Genomic DNA, 17,830 nt, shown 5'->3' with positions numbered 1-17,830 from the left:
GTAACATGGGTTATCTGAGTCCACACTCAGATAATTTGGGGGTTTTCTTCCTTGCTGTTCTGGGATATAGGGCTGTGTAGAAGGACCCCAATGCAGAACAAACTTCGGTGCACAAAATTGGCATATCTTGAACTTCCAGAGGGGACAGTGGCGGTGGGACTGTCTTACTGAAAGCTCTTGGTAAGGAAACCACATATTGAGTGGTTTGGTCTAGCTTTTCAGCTCTTCACCCCTGACAGATCGGGATCAGGGGTGTCACGAGGCCAGCAGTCAGTCCTGAAGACCCCAAAGATATCCCCTAATGGAGGGTGAGCAAGAGGGTCCAAGGAGAGCCACGGGTGAGATGGACTGCTCCATGGGAGCAAGCTGTGACTTGCAACATCCACCAACCCTCCCCATGTTAAGTAATAACTAAAAACATTAAAATAAGAATCTTAGCTGGAAAACAGCATGAGAAAAATATGTTAATAAATTCTAAACTGTAGTGCTATGACGTCGTAATTCTTTTGCTTTAAATTGTTGAATACTTTTTTTCTCTTACTTTGGGAGTTCATGCCGTTAATGTTATTTGAGTATATTTTAATATTTTTATTCATTATTGTTTTCTTGCATTTCCCATTGTGTAATTTCCTGTGGGAGCAACAGTTTGTAATTTTCGGGAGAGAATTCTCTTAGTCTTTTGTTTTCTCTTTCTTTGTGTTCCATCTTGGCTTTGTCATATATATTGGGTTCTTCCTCATCTTCTCCTTCAGGTCCCTTCCCTTTTTTGGCTGTAATTGTATTCTTTTTGGCTTGTTCCTCAGTTTTGTTACCTTGGAATTTTCTTTGTGCATGTTCTTCTTTTGGGTTTTTAATATGGTCATTGTAGAAAGCTCTGGCATTGTCTTCGGAGTTTAGCCAGTACCTTATGTCATTTAATGTTACTGTTATTCCCTCTGTTTTCTCCCATCTGAATTTTTTTTGATGAGTTCTTCTGTCAAGAAGGCGTATTTCCTACGTTTTGTTAAAGTTTGTTGTGTGACTTCATTATTATTATTCTTTTGTCCTTGTAAAAAATCGGTTTTCTGGCGTTTTCTTTCAAAATTTCATCCCGGGTACTTTTTCTACAAAAACTTACCACTATGTCTCTAGATGTTTTGTTCTTTTTTGCGTATCCAGTGGGTACCCGGTATGTTCTATCTATGTCTTGTCCGATGATTTCGTCACTTACATTGAGGAGCTCCGCCAATAGATTAATTATTGTCCCTTTCAGATTTTCTCCTTTTTCTTCCTCCAAATTTAAACACGAATTTAAAATCAGATTACCATAAATTAGATAAGGACAAAACTAAAGAAATATATATAACGCTACAGCTTTCAGTAACAAAATTGGACTGCATCCAGAGTCCCAAGGGAAGGTTGAGGAAATAATCAAGGGTTGACACTTGGCTTCAGCTGTCCCCACATCAGGTAATTTCAACCTCTTGCATTATCAAGACTTGTTGCAATATAATTAGGTCAACATAATAAATGCCGTTACAAAGCGTTATCCAGCTTCAAGATGGATCTCATCACAAAGGCCCTGGATTCACCATATATTCACCAAGTCCTGGTGTTTTCCATAATGGGCTCTGTGTTGAAAGTGGAGAGCAAGTGGTGTGTGATGGGCAAAGAATCACATCTGATGCAATCATAAGACTGAAGATTTTCCAAAGCAATCAGTAGATACTATGCAGCTATTTTTAATTCTGTCTTGTCATATTATTTTTCTAGCAAAAACCAAAACTTAGATGTAAATGACACAACTGTTAAAAACTAAAAATGATGCCATCTGGGCCTCCATGATTGAGACATGACAATTACTTTACAAAAACCATATCTTTGGAACTGTCAATCAACTGGAGGAACAGTTATAAAGAAAGTGAAGAGTGTTCTAACATTTAAAATAGCAGCTGACTATTCGGGATTTATTTCAAGTAGATTGGGACTGGTAAATTTTGGCTTCCATCAGATATTGTTGGATTGCAGATATTATTGGATTGCAGCTTCCAGCAGCTCTAACAGACAAGCCAATTGTGAGGATTGTCCAATCACCCAGCAAGTTGCTCATCTCTGTTACAAAGGGAAGAGAAGGTGTTGCCAGGCCTGGAGTGACAAATTTTAACTTTCTATCCTCAGCATATTTACCTGGGAGCAAGCCACATTGGACATCATGGGACTTATATCTGAAAATAAATGCACAAGACCATATGTTGGCTCACTGCATTCTACCACCCTGCTGTTCAACAGTCTCAATTCCTTAACTAGCAGAGATACATGGCACACTTTGGTTTTTGTTTTCAGTGTGGAATGGGATGATGATGTGAAGGAACTTTCTACAGTTCCGTTGTCATGGAGTGATTAAAGTAAAACTTTATTCAGGCAAGACAGAAATGTTCCTTGTCAGTCAGAAGGCAGATTAGGGAATAGGGACTCAGCCTGTGCTGGGTGGGGTTACATTCCTCTTGAAGATACAGCTTCACAGTTTGGGGATACTTCTGAACCCACTGATTTCCCTAGTGGTCAGCCATGCCTTTGTACATTTAAATCTTCTGATCTGGAAAGGCCTTCATTATACCCTGGCTATAGGAAGTGCACAAACTCCCATGTTGCAACAGCTCCACTGGCTGCCAGTCTGCTTCTGGGCACAATTTATAGTGCTGGTAATAATAATAATAATAATAATAATAATAATAATAATAATAATAATTTGCCATGTCAAAAGATCTCAGCCGGCACTTGGAAACAATAAACATTGACAAAATCATGATCCGTAAACTGCAAAAGACCACCTTACTTGGATCTGCATGCATCATTTCAAAATACATCACACAGTCCTAGATGCTTGGGAAGTGTTCAACTTGTGATTTTGTGAAACGAAATCCAACATAAATATCTCATTTGCTGTTTATTTTATTTATTTATCATGTCAGGAGCAACCAGGCAGTTTTTAACAAAAGAAACAAATAGACAAAACACAAAGTTTGCAAGCTTGGTAGTTGATTAAATGTCCTTTGACCAGTATCTGGCCACTTGGAGTGCCTCTGATGTTGCCGCAAGAAGGTCCTCCATTGTGCATGTAGCAGGGCTCAGGTTGCATTGCAGCAGGTCTTCTCCACACTTCTTCTCCACACTCACATGTTGTGGATTCCACTTTGTAGCCCTGTTTCTTAAGATTGGCTCTGCATCTCGTGGTGCCAGAGTGCAGCCTGTTCAGCACCTTCCAAGTCGCCCAGTTTTCTGTGTGCCCAGGGGGAGTCTCTCATTTGGCATCAGCCATTGTTTGAGGCTCTGGGTTTGTGCCTGCCACTTTTGGACTCTCGCTTGCTGGGGTGTTCCAGCGAGTGTCTCTGTAGATCTTAGAAAACTATTTCTTGATTTGAGTAGTTGACGTCCTGGCTGATATCCAAACAAGGGATGACCTGGAGATGTCACTGCTTGGTCCTTTCACTATTGGCTGCTACTTCCCAGCAGATGTCAGGTGGTGCAATACTGGCTAGACAGTGTAATTTCTCCAGTGGTGTAGGGCGCAGACATCCCGTGATAATGCGGCATGTCTCATTAAGAGCCACATCCACTGTTTTAGCGTGGTGAGATGTGTTCCACACTGGGCATGCATACTCAGCAGCAGAGTAGCATAGCACAAGGGCAGATGTCTACACTGTGTCTGGTTGTGATCCCCAGGTTGTGCCAGTCAGCTTTCGTATGATATTGTTTCTAGCACCCACTTTTTGCTGTCATTTGCTGTGACATACTTTGTTTTTGTGCCAGTAAAATAACAACAATAATAATGGTTTTATTTATTTCCTGCCTCTCCGCACAGCTTGAGATGGGGAACAGCATTACTAAAATATACACAAACACACAAACTTTTTAAAACATTCCATAAAATACATATATTAAAGTTTATTTCCATAAAATACATATTAAAACATACAAAACAAAAATCAGGCATACTGTGGAAGTTAAAAAATCAACATTAAAACTGTTTGGATAGGCCTGCTGGAAGAGATAGTTCTTCACTTTTATCTTACATTCTGATAGCAGATCCCGTTGTCAGAGCTCTACTTGCAGGTTGTTCCACCATCATGAAGCAGCAGGTGAAAAGGTACTCTGGGTGATCGTTGCCAGTTTGGTTTTGAGTAGTTGAAGTAGCTGCCCTCCGGAGGACCAAAGAGTGCAGGGTGGATTGTACAAGAGAAGGTGATCCTTTAGGTAACCTGGACTCAAACCATGTAGGGCTTTAAAGATCAAAACCAACACCTAACACATAGGTTATGATATATAAAGTCCTATGTGGGAAAGGTCCAGGCTGTTTGGCAGATTGTATCTCCTGGAATGACCCTGCCTGGGCCCTGGGATCCTTGGGAGACACCCTTCTCTCTGTCTCATTACCATTGCAAAGCTTGGTTGTGGGAATGAGAGAGAGAGTATCTTCTCAATGGCTACCCCATGACTCTGGAACTCCCTGCCCAGGGAAGCCAGAATGGCCCTGCGCAGGAGCAGGGGAGCCTAGGGATGATTATTGTTGTTACCAATTTGAAAGGAACCAAATTTACCATCAAGTTAGAAGGGAGGCTGTTCAATCGCACCTCTTCTTTTATTAAGATAGTAATAACTTAGTAGTAATTAAACGGTATGTATTGTAGCGTGACTGGAGATAAGAATGTATATCTATTTAGTCACTTTCCCCTGCATTTCTGCCACCACGTGAGGTAAGTTATAATATTGTGTGAAATGGCACACTGGACGCAGAATTGATGGAGGTGAGGCAGTCTTCAAACAAAAGTTAACAAGTTTATTGAGCACAAAGCGTGTGGTTGCAAGTTGTAACTTTTTTTATAGAACTTAGAACAATGCTTGTAAGTTTAACAGTTCATTCTTTAAAGTAACACAGTATCTTCCTGACGTAGAGCGCTTGCTTCAGACAAAGTATCAATACAGGGATATTTCCCTTATTTGATCCTTCCTAGATCAAATTCTAAATAAGCTATTCTTTAGCCTCTCCTTGGACTAAAGAATTCCGGCTATCTTTCCCCCTTTCGGCTACCCTAGCCAGAGAAACTTTCAATAGCCAGACTCGGCTTTCCAAAGCCTCGAAACTTTGCTTCACAAGTCACTCAGCCACCTTTTCCTCTCCTTCTCTCTCAACTCCTCACTCTAACTCCTCACTGCTAAACCCTAACTCATGACTGTTCACTCCTCTGAACCTAAACTCTAACTGAACATAAACTGTCGTTTTTCAAACTCTCCCCTCTAAGCTCCTCCCACTTCTCTCTCTAGCCTACATCGTCTCCATGGCAACGCACTCCTCTCAGTTAGGCCGCTCCAGCATTAGTGCAGCCAATCTAAACACAAATACAGTTAAAATCATACAATTTATAATCAACTCCTGTACAGGCCCCCACTCAGCTGTTCTTCCAGAGGCAGGCTGAAACTTTACTTTTCCGGCAGGCTTTAAAAGAAAAACATTTTAAAAACCAAGTCAGGTGGTGTTGTGTGATGTGTATTGGAAGACAATCATCCTCGGGAAATGAGGGATCGCCTAAGTAAGTAAGTGATGTGTTTATATATTTTAAATTGTTTTCATGGTTTTAACTGTTTGTTTTTAATACTTCTGGTGCTTTTAAAAATATTTGTATATATTTTAACTCACACCTTGTTATGGTTTTTACTATTAGCCACTTTGAATTTCCTTTGGAAGAAAAAAAGCATGGTATAAATACGATTACTGCTGCGACTTATAACAATAATAATCATAATAATAATTCTAAATGCCTCACACATTTGGTCAGATTCTTCCTTAACTCTAGTCTTTCTTTCTAGAGATGGAGCCAAAATAGATCTTGTCCATAAAGGAGAATGCATACGTATCATTCTTTTCTCATTTGAAATCAAAGTACCTTTCCTATAGAAATAAGGATTTTTGAACTGAAGGAAATATTGAAAAATGTATAATATGTAATGACTGTTAAAGTTCTTCAGAATTCATGTCCACTGACTGTATCCAACATGAATGTACAGGTACATATAGACTCAAACACAAATGAGGTTGTTGTGGAGACTAGTATTCCCTTTCCGTCTCTCGGCAACCAACAACTCTGTTGCACTCCAGGTCAGGAAAAAACCCTCTGACTTTAAAACACACCACACAAAGAGTGAAGAAACACTTCTTCTTTTATTGTAGCTTAGTAAATAGGCAGAAGAAATAAATGCTTGTGAGAAAATAAGGAAGTTCCAAAAAGTAAAAGGTCCATTAAAGGTAGTAACACAAAGCAATGTCCACACCAGATATAAAACCAATCCAAGACAGCAATTATCCAGACAGGAATCAACAGGATGCAAAGACAATCCAAAAAGGTTTTTAAAAACCTCCATAAGAACAAGACCACTTGAACAGGATTTCCATGGCACATGAATTTGATTTGCAAATGATGCCTGATCTAACAGGTTTCCCTTTGAGGCAAACCTTATATCCCAAAACTCAGAAATTGGTTTAGCTTTCTCCCACATTTACCCCTTATCAGGCGAAGCCTTTCAGAGCAACGTAAACACCGAGTTTGCTGTCGATCCTGGCTAATCTCCCGCCACCTATTCTTCAGCTCCCTATCTGGCTGCTCATTAAAATTCCCAGATGTCAGATTGTTTTCCAAACCCAAATCTTGAGAGCTCACAGAGAGAGGAAGTGAACCATTATTGCTAGGCCCAGCAGAAATATTCTCATGAGAATATTTTGTCATTGCCTGCTTGAAAATCATTGACCAAACCATCTCCATCTTGTAACTCAGCCTCCGCACTGTCATTTCTCTTATCATTTCCCTCATCATCTCCCACATTAGGATCCTGAAACACAAACACAGGCTGATTCCCAACAAACCCATGGTATCCCCGAAATAGCAGAGAGCTTCTTAATGGAAGACAGTTTCAATCTGTGTATGGGTATGGGATCACAGCTGGACTCCTTCATACTCTCAACAAAGAATGGGATGGCCCTAAGGTGTATGTTTGAAAAGGCTGTAGTGAAGTTTAGGTCATTATGGCCTAGCTAACAAGGGTGGTATCAAACCTTCTTATTTACCAAGCTAACATGTCAATTGCTTGAGTATCTCATGACCACTTTATTACCAGAAGGAAGAGGGCAAGTGGGGGCAGGGAGCAACTATGTGGTAGCACATAGTTATTAAACCATGGGTAAGGTTTTCTGTTGATTGTCCCATAGCAATTCTTTGCCACCTAGACTTCGGGAGGGGGGAAGAATTGAAGGCAATGCTTTCCCTTGCTCTCACTCTGGAACAACTCCCAAGATTGTATAAGTCACAATGATGTTGTGGTTACTGTTAATTGCTTTCAAGTCAGCTTTGACTTATGGCAACCCTATTTATGAGAGAGCTCCAATTCACCCTGATCTCAACAGAACTGCTTATTGTCATGGCTTCCCTGAGTGATTCTATCTGAGCTGGAATGTAGCCCTCTTTTTTTCCTACTGCCTTCCTCTCAACCAAGCATTATTGAGTTTTCGAGTAAGTTCTTTCTCCATATGGTAATGTTTACTCATTTTGTCTTCTAAGGAAATTTGAGGTAGATGTAGTTTAGGGATGTATCTCCCCTGTAAAATGCATTGTGACATCATTTATATGTATTATAGCAGTTCAATAAAGGAGGACATGGAAAAGCAGAAAGGTGAGGGACAAGGTCTACTCTACAAGTACTTGTTAGTTCCTGCCTTGATATGGGTCACTCCGACCCGGGCTGGCTTCAAACTCATGACCTTTTGGTCAGTAGTGATCTTAATGCAGCTGACTCCCAGCCAGCTGCGCCACAGTCCTGGTATATGACCCCACCCACTGCCTCTCCCTTAACCCTTTCCTAATCTTTTCAACTCTGTCTGCATAACAAACAGAGCAGAACTGAGCAGCAACTAAACATACTGGAGAAGTTTGGGGGATTGCCTCCACATGATGAAAGTTGTAGTTCACCCTGCATCAAGTCAGAGCACTGTGACCCCCACTGAGGAATTTATAGGAGATGTAGTTCACCTACACCCAGAACGCACTATAAACAAAAAAAATGATGGATCTGGACCAAACTTGGCATGCATACCCATACACCCAAAATTTGAATACTGGTGGGTTTTGAGGGGAATTGGCCTGAACATTTTGTAATTGTAGGTACTGGGGTTTATAGTTCACCTGCAATCAAAGAGCAGTCTGAACCCCACTAATGATGAACCAGGACCAAATTTAGCACACAGAGCCCCTAACCAACAGAACATACTGGTGAAGTTTGAGGAAAAGGGAGCTATAGTTCATCTGCATCAGAGAAACAATGCCTTTTTCAAATAGGGCATTGCTGAGTCCCTAGACAAGTTTTTAAAAAAGTTTTCATGAAATATGCTGTGTCCTCATACATTTTATTAGAATTCAAATACTGTATATCTCCTTTTCCCTCACAAAGGGTTAGTTTAACCTCCAATATGCTAGTAAAACTTAAATAATTGTTTCGTGAAATGGTGCAAGTCTAAAAAGCATGTGACCAGCATGAAGTGTTTGAAAAGCTCTGCAATATATCTTATCCTGGTATGGGATGCGAACTGTTGTTCCAACAATGGCAGCAAAATAAGTTGGACCTCTTTGTTACAGGGTTACCCTTTGGACCAGATAGGCCTTCAAGACAAAATGTCTCCGGGTAGAGAACTGTCCTCTTCAGAGTAGAACATAATGCCGGCCTTGCTCTAAATGCAGCCGCCACGTATCTCTTTGTTGCACTATTTTACAACCATTGCCAATGAACCAGTTATGTCAGCTATGGACCCCACTGTGCTTCTCCAACTTCCTTATATGACTTTTTAATGAAGAAAAGGGAAGAAACACTTCCTTGTTACTCAATTTTATGTTATATATTCTGCTGTTGCAAAATGGAAGATCTAGCATCAACTAGTTCAAGCAACCTGACACAGTGACATGTTCCCACCATTTGCGGTAAAGTAATTTTCAAAATGTATCTCCTTTCAAATTCCACTATAATTTGCTTTATTGCCCTCTATGTGATTGTTTGCAGATTGAATTTTTTATATTATTTAATTGAATTGTATAACTTATTGTTGTATGTTTATGGGATTGAATGTTGGCCTTTTATTTTGTGAGTCATCCTGAGTCCACAGACTATATCTGGTCATCATTTGGACTCAATGGAAACAATAGCCCCGATGTAAATTTCTGGAACCAGTGGAGACTGCCATCGATGTCACCCATTTTTGTCAGCACTAATGGAAATATTTGATTGAGTAAGTTAAGACTGATTAACTTGTTGATCAAAATGCTGGTGTGCACAAGACCACGGGATTTACAGAGAATGGCATGGAGACTTCTCTGGTAATAATAGGGTAAACCATCATTTGGATTCAATGGAAACAATTCACCTGTTGTAGAGTATTGTAGCCAGTGCAGATGTCCATAAAGGAAAATAACAAGTGACTCTGAAACTTCCTCCTTCCATCTGTAGCCTCTGGACCCTCCAATCTTCTCAAAGGGGAATCAGTGAAATGGAACCTGTGAAAATTACCTTGACCTCTCTACTACATTTATTGAAGTTGTTAACACTAAAAATAATACAATATATAATTTTAAATCTAAAAATCTCTTGTTCCACCAACTGAGTTTGCGATGGAGATGGGACTGAGAGAAGGGCCCCTTCTGAGGATCTCGGGCAATGGACAGGTTTGTACATTGAAATGCGATCAGCCAAGTAGCCTAGACCTGAACCATAAATGGATGTATAGGTCATACTCAGCACTTTGAAATGTGCTTGGGAACCAACTGGCAGTCAATAGAGATTCTGCAACAAAGGGGTTCCTTGCTCCCTTTAGCCAGTCCCCATTAGCAACCTAGCCACAGCTGTTTTGACCAGCTGAAGTTCCCAAAAACTCTTCACACCCTGTAGAGTGCATTACAGTAATCCAAATGGGATGCAACTCAGGATCTTATCAGATGGACAGGGGTAAATCAGTGGACAGCAGGGACAATCATGGGGCAGCGGAATGACCTGTCAGGGTCTTTCACCTCCCTTTGGGCCTCGCAGACTCCCTTCCCACAATCATTCCCTGCTGTTCCCCCACTTCCTCTTCAGCTCCTCTGGCTTTCTCCTCTGAAGAGCTGGGTATACACTGTGGCAATGCTGCTTGGATGGAGTCCAACAGAAGGGGCCCTGCATCATGTGATGGACTCCAGGGGACTATGTGCTGGCAGCAGAGAGAAGCAGGGAGAGAACGCGTCTATCCCTGTATATGATGAGGTTCTATGGCAGTGGTTCTCAACCTGGGGTCCCCAGATGTTTTTGGCCTTCAACTCCCAGAAATCCTAACAGGTGGTAAACTGGCTGGGATTTCTGGGAGTTGTAGGCCAAAAACATCTGGGGACCCCAAGTTGAGAACCACTGTTCTATGGTATTTACCAGTGTGGCCATACCTGCCATCTGAAAGAATGGAAGCAGTTGATGCAGTATTTTTAAAATGTGCAGATGCACTCCTGACAACTGCACAAACCTAGTTCTCTAGCTTCAATGGTAGTCTAGGAGGAGTCTAGGAGGATCCCTAAACTGTGGAGCATTCCACCACATGCTCATCTCTGTTGTAGAGGACAGAAAAAATGTTGCAAGCAAGGGGTAAGTTTTAATATGCTATTCTTTGCATATTTACCTGGGAGCAAGCCACACATGACATAGAATCATAGAATCATAGAGTTGGAAGGGACCTCGTGGGCTATCCAGTCCAACCCCCTGCCAAGAAGCAGGAAAATTGCATACAAAGCACAACCGACAGATGGCCATCCAGCCTCTGTTTAAAAGATTCCAAAGAAGGAGCCTCCACCACACTCCGGGACAGACAGTTCCACTGCTGAACGGCTCTCAGTCAAGAAGTTCTTCCTAATGTTCAGCTGGAATCTCCTTTCTTGTAGTTTGAAGCCATTGTTCTGCTTCCTAGTCTCCAGGGCAGCAGAAAACAAGCTTGCTCCCTCCTCCCTATGACTTCCTCTCAAGTATTTATACATGGCTATCATGTCTATTCTCAGCCTAGGGTTAAGTCTAGGAGTAAGTCTAGGGACTTGCCTCTAAAAATAAATGCCCAATATCATGTAGTCACATTGCACTCCATCTTATACTTCATTTCTATATGTCTCACGCATTTGGTCAGTTTCTTATTTAACTCATGGTTCTTTGTCTAGAGTTGGATCCAATACAGACTTGGCTCACAAAGGAAAATGCGTAAGTATCATTCTAATTTAATTTGAAATTGAAACCATCCCATATTACTAAGGATGTAGACTAAGCAATTGTTTCTGTTGTATTGATTGTCCCCTTCCAATTATTTGCCATCTAGTGGGAAGAGAGTGAGACAAAAAGAAAATGCTTTCTTGTGCTCTCACTCTGAAATGACTTCCAAGATGGTGCAAGTCCCAAATGGTTTATGGTTATTGTTAATTGCCTTCAAGTCAACTTTGACTTCTAGTGACCCTATGAATGAGGTCTCAAAGCAATCCTGTCCTCAATGCTCGGATCTTGCAGACTCAGGACCCTGACTTCTTTGATTGGGTCCAACCATCTGGATGGTAGCCTTCCTCTTTTCCTATTTCTCTCCACTGTACCAAGAATTACTGACCTTTCTAGTAAGTCCTCACTCCATGTCACATGGTCAAGGCACGGCAGCCTCAGTTGCATCATCTTGGCTTTTAGGGAAAATTCATTCTAGGACCTATTTATCTTTTCTGAAGTCCAGTGAAGGAGGAGATGTGAAAGCAGGAGGGTCAAGAGGTATGTAGGTATCCTCTACAAGTACTTGTGATTCCCCCTCGATGGACTGTCACCTTGTCGTGGTGAGGGGGCTTGCGTGTTCCGATGAACCTGTGGGCACAACAACTGGAGTCGTGCACTCCCAGGAGTGGCTGCGGGGGAGGTCCCAGACCAAGCACAGTCCGAAGACCCAAAGACCTCAACGGCGGAGCAGGCGGAGGATAACATGGCACATGTTACAACGGCTGCGAAGGCGGAAGAAGGCTGCAACAGACTGAGAAGCCATGGTCATTGTGTTAAACTACATCACCAGTGGAACCTCATCTGTGAAGACTGTGTGTTGTTCAGTTGTGCACTGACCTCCACACATTAAAAAAACCCACGCACAGGCGTCTTCCAAAGGAAATAAAAACCAAGCAACCAAAGTCCCATGGCGATCAGCGAGTGGCGACGGGGGCAGGACTGTGAAATCTGGAAGCCCCTAGTCACAGACTGGCACATGGGCGGTGGGTACGGACTCAGTCGTTCTACCTCAAGGTCCGAGGCAGTTGAGTAGTTCGGCAGCTGTATCCGCGACTGAGCAGCCCTATTGAGGACCCACTCTGCTCACCCCACACGGGGAGGGGGCTAGAAAAGGTGCCCTAAACATAGTCTGCCTCACTTATCCCTGACTGGACTGCCGCGTCCAGTGGGGTCACCATCCTGCGGCCAAAAAAGAAAAATGAACTTCGGTACGTGGAACGTACGGACTCTGATGGACAACAGTGACAGTGAACGCCCCGAACGCAGAACTGCCATCATCGCAAGGGAGCTGGGACGCTTCAACATCGACATAGCAGCCCTTCAGGAGACCCGGAGAGCAGGAGAGGGACAGCTGAAGGAAGAAAAAGGAGGCTACACCTTCTTCTGGAAGGGACTGCCCGAAGAAGACCAAAGACTGCACGGAGTTGGCTTTGCCATCAGGAATGATCTGGTGAAACATCTGTCCGAAGCACCCACTGGCATCAACGAACGACTCTCAACCCTCCGAATTGATCTTGCCAAAAACCAACGGGCAACCATCATAAGTGCCTATGCACCAACACTAGACGCTGATGAAGACATCAAGGAGAAATTCTACTGTCAGCTGGACAACGTCCTATCGGGGATACCTAAGGAGGACAAAATCATTCTCCTGGGGGACTTCAATGCAAGAGTCGGGCGAGACTTCGACCTGTGGCCAGGCACCATAGGAAAAGACGGGGTTGGAAACAGCAACTCAAATGGCATCCTGCTTCTCACCAAATGTGCGGAGCACAACCTTGTCATCACCAACACGCTCTTCCGCCAGAAAAACAAGTTCAAGACATCATGGAAGCACCCACGGTCAAAGCATTGGCACCTCTTAGACTATGTAATCACACGCGCCAGAGACCGCCGTGACGTACTCCTCACAAGAGCCATGACAGGTGCTGACGACTGCTGGACTGACCACAGGCTAATCCGATCCACGATGGCTATCAAGATTGCCCCCAAGCGCAGACTCCAAGGAAGAAAGACAAGGCGCAAAATGAACACCCAAGCCCTTCAAGAGCCCTCCAGGCGAGCCCATCTCCAAACAGCACTCAAGAACCATCTACCCACAGTACACCCCGAAAATGTTGAGGAACACTGGAACAAACTGAAGACCTCCATCTTCCAAGCCTGCGAAGAATCTATTGGATACCAAGCCAAGAAACATCAAGACTGGTTTGACGAAAATGACATCGAGATCCAACAGCTAATCGACAAGAAAAGGAAAGCCTTCCAAGCATGGCAGAGAGACATCAACTGTGCTGCTAAGAAAAAGATCTATGCCAGTGCAAAAGCTGAGGTCCAAAGAAGGACAAGAGAGCTCAAGAACATCTGGTGGACAAAGAAGGCTGAAGAAATCCAACACCTGGCAGATACCCATAATGCTCAAGGATTTTTCAAAGCCACAAAGGTCATCTATGGGCCAAGAAACCATGGCATACAGCCTCTACGCTCATCAGACGGAACCAAACTCCTGAAGGACCAAAAGTCAATTGCACTACGTTGGAAAGAACACTACCAAAGCCTCCTAAACCGCAGCTCCAGTGTGGCCGAAGAGGTCCTCTCACAAATCCCGCAACAACAAACCAGGGATGAGCTTGCAGCACTGCCTAGTTTGGAAGAAGTCAGCAATGCCATCAGCCAACAAAAGAACAACAAAGCCAGCGGACCGGATGGGATCCCTGCTGAAATCTTTAAAGAGGGAGGACCTGCGCTGACACACCAACTCCACCAGCTCATAGAAAAAGTGTGGGTGACCGAGAAAATCCCAGCAGACTTCAAGGATGCCACCATCATCACCCTCTTCAAAAAAGGGGAAAGAACAGACTGCGGAAACTATCGAGGTATCTCCCTTCTAACCTCTGCTGGAAAAATCCTCGCAAGAATCCTTGCAAACCGCCTTCTGCCCCTCTCAGAAGACACCCTCCCAGAATCCCAGAACGGCTTCCGCCCCTCCAGAGGAACTGTGGACATGATCTTCACTGCACGACAACTCCAAGAAAAATGCAGGGAACAAAACCAACCTCTGTACATGGCATTCATCGACCTTGCAAAGGCATTCGACACAGTGAATCGCAGCGCTCTCTGGACCATCCTCCAAAAAATCGGGTGCCCAAGCAAATTTGTGAACATCCTGCGCCTCCTCCACGATGACATGATGGCAACAGTCTTGGATAGCAATGGCTCCCAAAGTGACCCATTTAAGGTGGAATCAGGTGTCAAACAGGGATGTGTTATTGCCCCAACTTTATTCTCCATCTTCATCGCCATGATACTACACCTTGTTGATGGGAAGCTTCCCACCGGAGTGGAAATCATCTATCGGACAGACGGCAAGCTATTTAACCTCAGCAGACTGAAAGCCAAAACCAAGGTCACAACAACATCTGTTATAGAACTCCAGTATGCTGATGACAATGTCGTCTGTGCGCATACAGAAAAAGATCTACAAGCCACTCTCAACACCTTTGCAGAAGCATACACAAAGCTTGGCCTGTCACTGAACATCGAGAAAACCAAAGTGCTGTTCCAGCAGTCACCAGCCGCCCCCTCTCCAATGCCAGAGATACAGCTTAATGGTGTAACATTAGAAAATGTCGACCATTTCCGCTACCTTGGCAGCCACCTCTCCACCAAAGTCAACATCGACGCCGAAATACAACACCGCCTGAGCTCTGCCAGTGCAGCATTTTCCAGAATGAAGCAGAGAGTGTTTGAGGACCGGGACATCCGTAGGGAGACCAAGGTGCTTGTCTATAAAGCTATTGTCCTCCCAACCCTGCTATATGCCTGTGAGACGTGGACTGTCTACAGACGTCACATGCAGCTCCTGGAACGTTTCCATCAGCGCTGCCTCCGGAAAATCCTGCAAATCTCCTGGGAAGACAAGCGGACAAACGTCAGCGTGCTGGAGGAAGCAAAGACCACCAGCATTGAAGCAATGGTCCTCCAACATCAACTCCGCTGGACAGGCCACGTTGTCCGGATGCCTGACCACCGTCTCCCAAAGCAGTTGCTCTACTCCGAACTCAAGAACGGAAAACGGAATGTTGGTGGACAGGAAAAGAGATTTAAAGATGGGCTCAAAGCCAACCTTAAAAACTCTGGCATAGACACTGAGAACTGGGAGGCCCTGGCCCTTGAGCGCTCCAGCTGGAGGTCAGCTGTGACCAGCAGTGCTGCAGAATTCGAGGAGGCACGAGTGGAGGGTGAAAGAGAGAAACGTGCCAGGAGGAAGGCGCGTCAAGCCAACCCCGACCGGGACCGCCTTCCACCTGGAAACCAATGCCCTCACTGCGGAAGAAGATGCAGAGCAAGAATAGGGCTCCACAGCCACATGCGGACCCACAAGGAAACCCATGATGGAAGACCATCTTACTCGTCCAACGAGGGATCGCCTAAGTAAGTAAAAGTAAGTACTTGTGATTCCCAACTTGATGCAGCTGGCTAACAAAACTTGCTCAAAAATAATGTCCATTAAACTGCATTTATTTACATGGTCTGGAATGTGTTTATAGGTTGACTGCAGTATGTTTGAAGAACCAGTGGGCAACATCGCATCCTATCCCCAAATAGCTGAAGTTGTGTGTGGCACTGATGGCATCAGTTACATCAACATATGCTTGTTGTGTGCAGAAATTCAGTAAGTTTAACATTAAAAATGGGCTATGTTAAGGCAATAGCTACTCATTATATACCTGCTGCATGGACCTATGCTTTTTCACTGAAAACAAAATTAAAAAAGAGAAGGGCAGTTGGCCTTCCCCTTTGGCCCCATAAAGTCTCATATTGTCCCATGCTAACCCACATATATGACAAGTGAAATGCTTGACATTCTTGGTCACAAGAAATTGTCTCATTGTTTTTGTTTAGCTTACCCTGAGCCCACTCCCTTGAAAGATGCATCCTGGCCTGGCACTCTATGTAATGAAGGAAGTTTGTTCTAGCTATTTCAATTCCCTCCAGCAACATCACTCTGGGGCACTGGAGCCCCCGGTGGGTTAAACCCTTGTGCCAGCAGGACTGCTGACCAAAAGGTTGGCAATTCAAATTTGGGGAGCAGGGTGTACTCTTGTCTGTCAGCTCCAACTTCTCATGCAGGTACATGAGACAATATGAGACTTTATGTATGACTCACAGCTATAAGCACAGCCAAAACATATAATAGCACCAAAAAAGGAATGAAACACTGTAGATCTGCATTGTAAGATGTGGAGAAGTAGCTCTCATTAACCTTTGAATGTATATCATTAGCTGAATACCTACAGTAACTGGGAATGCAGTGAAGCAATGCATTTAAAACAAAGTGATAGATATGTACTTGTTTCAAAAACCTATTTTAAAACTAATGAATTATTTTTGCGCAAGTCACGGACTGCATATCACCACAGATTACTATTGCATGAACTATACATCTGATGTGCATCTGAATAAGCATTTATCCTTTTGTGGTAATTAGCCAACATATATCTGAATTTGAATTGTTGTCAAATCCTGTGGCAACCACGTGGTATATAAACCTTTTTAACCAAATGATATTTACTTAGTACTAGTCAATGTGTTCCAGTACATTACTATATCTGACAGGAGCAGCAGGGTTAAACCCTGAAGGTTGGCGGTTCGAATCCGCAAGATGGAGTGAGTTCCCATCTGCCAGCTCCAGCTTCCCATGTGGGGACATGAGAGAAGCCTCCCACAGGATGGTAAAACATTCAGGCATCCCCTGGGCAACGGCCTTGCAGATAGCCAATTCTCTCACATTAGAAGTGACTTGCAGTTTCTAAAGTTACTCCTGACACAAGAAAAAACTCTGGGGCACTGAGGGAAATAAAACACTGGCTAGTTCTCTCCACTCCAGGCTGCTGAACATGGTCATTCCTCTCACTAGGCTCACCAGGACTCATTGAGAGGGGATAGTGATTTCTCAGGGAAATTTTTGCTTAGGTGGTCTTCAGGCCTGAAGTTGGTTGCAAAATAAGACATCTCTTGATGGATATCATCATTAGTCAGTAATAGGCCTGCTTCCATGTCTATTACTTTTGGATTGCCTAATATAGCACAACCAATTGGAGAGGGATTACTAATGCCTGAAGGGCTCTTCTAAGTTCTCCACTATATTATCTGTTCAGTAAATACTGTTGTTTCACTGGCTCCCGAAAAATTATTCAAAGAGAGAAATCCACTCCTTTCCTAGGTTCATTTTAGTCAGCTGCTTCCAGTCACATGTAGTATCTCATAAGTCCTAGATCCACCAAGACTCAGCATCTGGGACACATTCCATTAATTTAACAAGAGCCAGCTAGGAAGGAAATAAACGCTCTTAGCTAAAATCAAGTTTTTATTTGGTTGCAAAATACTGGCTATGCCATAGATATAGGCCACAAGTATCTATAAAATATGCTTTGTAGCAGGCATGGAAATCATATGACCACCACTCCCAGCAGTTTTAGAAGTCCAGCAACTTTTGAAGGACTAT

Source organism: Anolis sagrei, chromosome 2, assembly GCF_037176765.1.
Source record: "Anolis sagrei isolate rAnoSag1 chromosome 2, rAnoSag1.mat, whole genome shotgun sequence".
Classification (NCBI taxonomy): Eukaryota; Metazoa; Chordata; class Lepidosauria; order Squamata; family Dactyloidae; genus Anolis; species Anolis sagrei.
Note: the sequence above shows the minus strand (reverse complement) of the source record.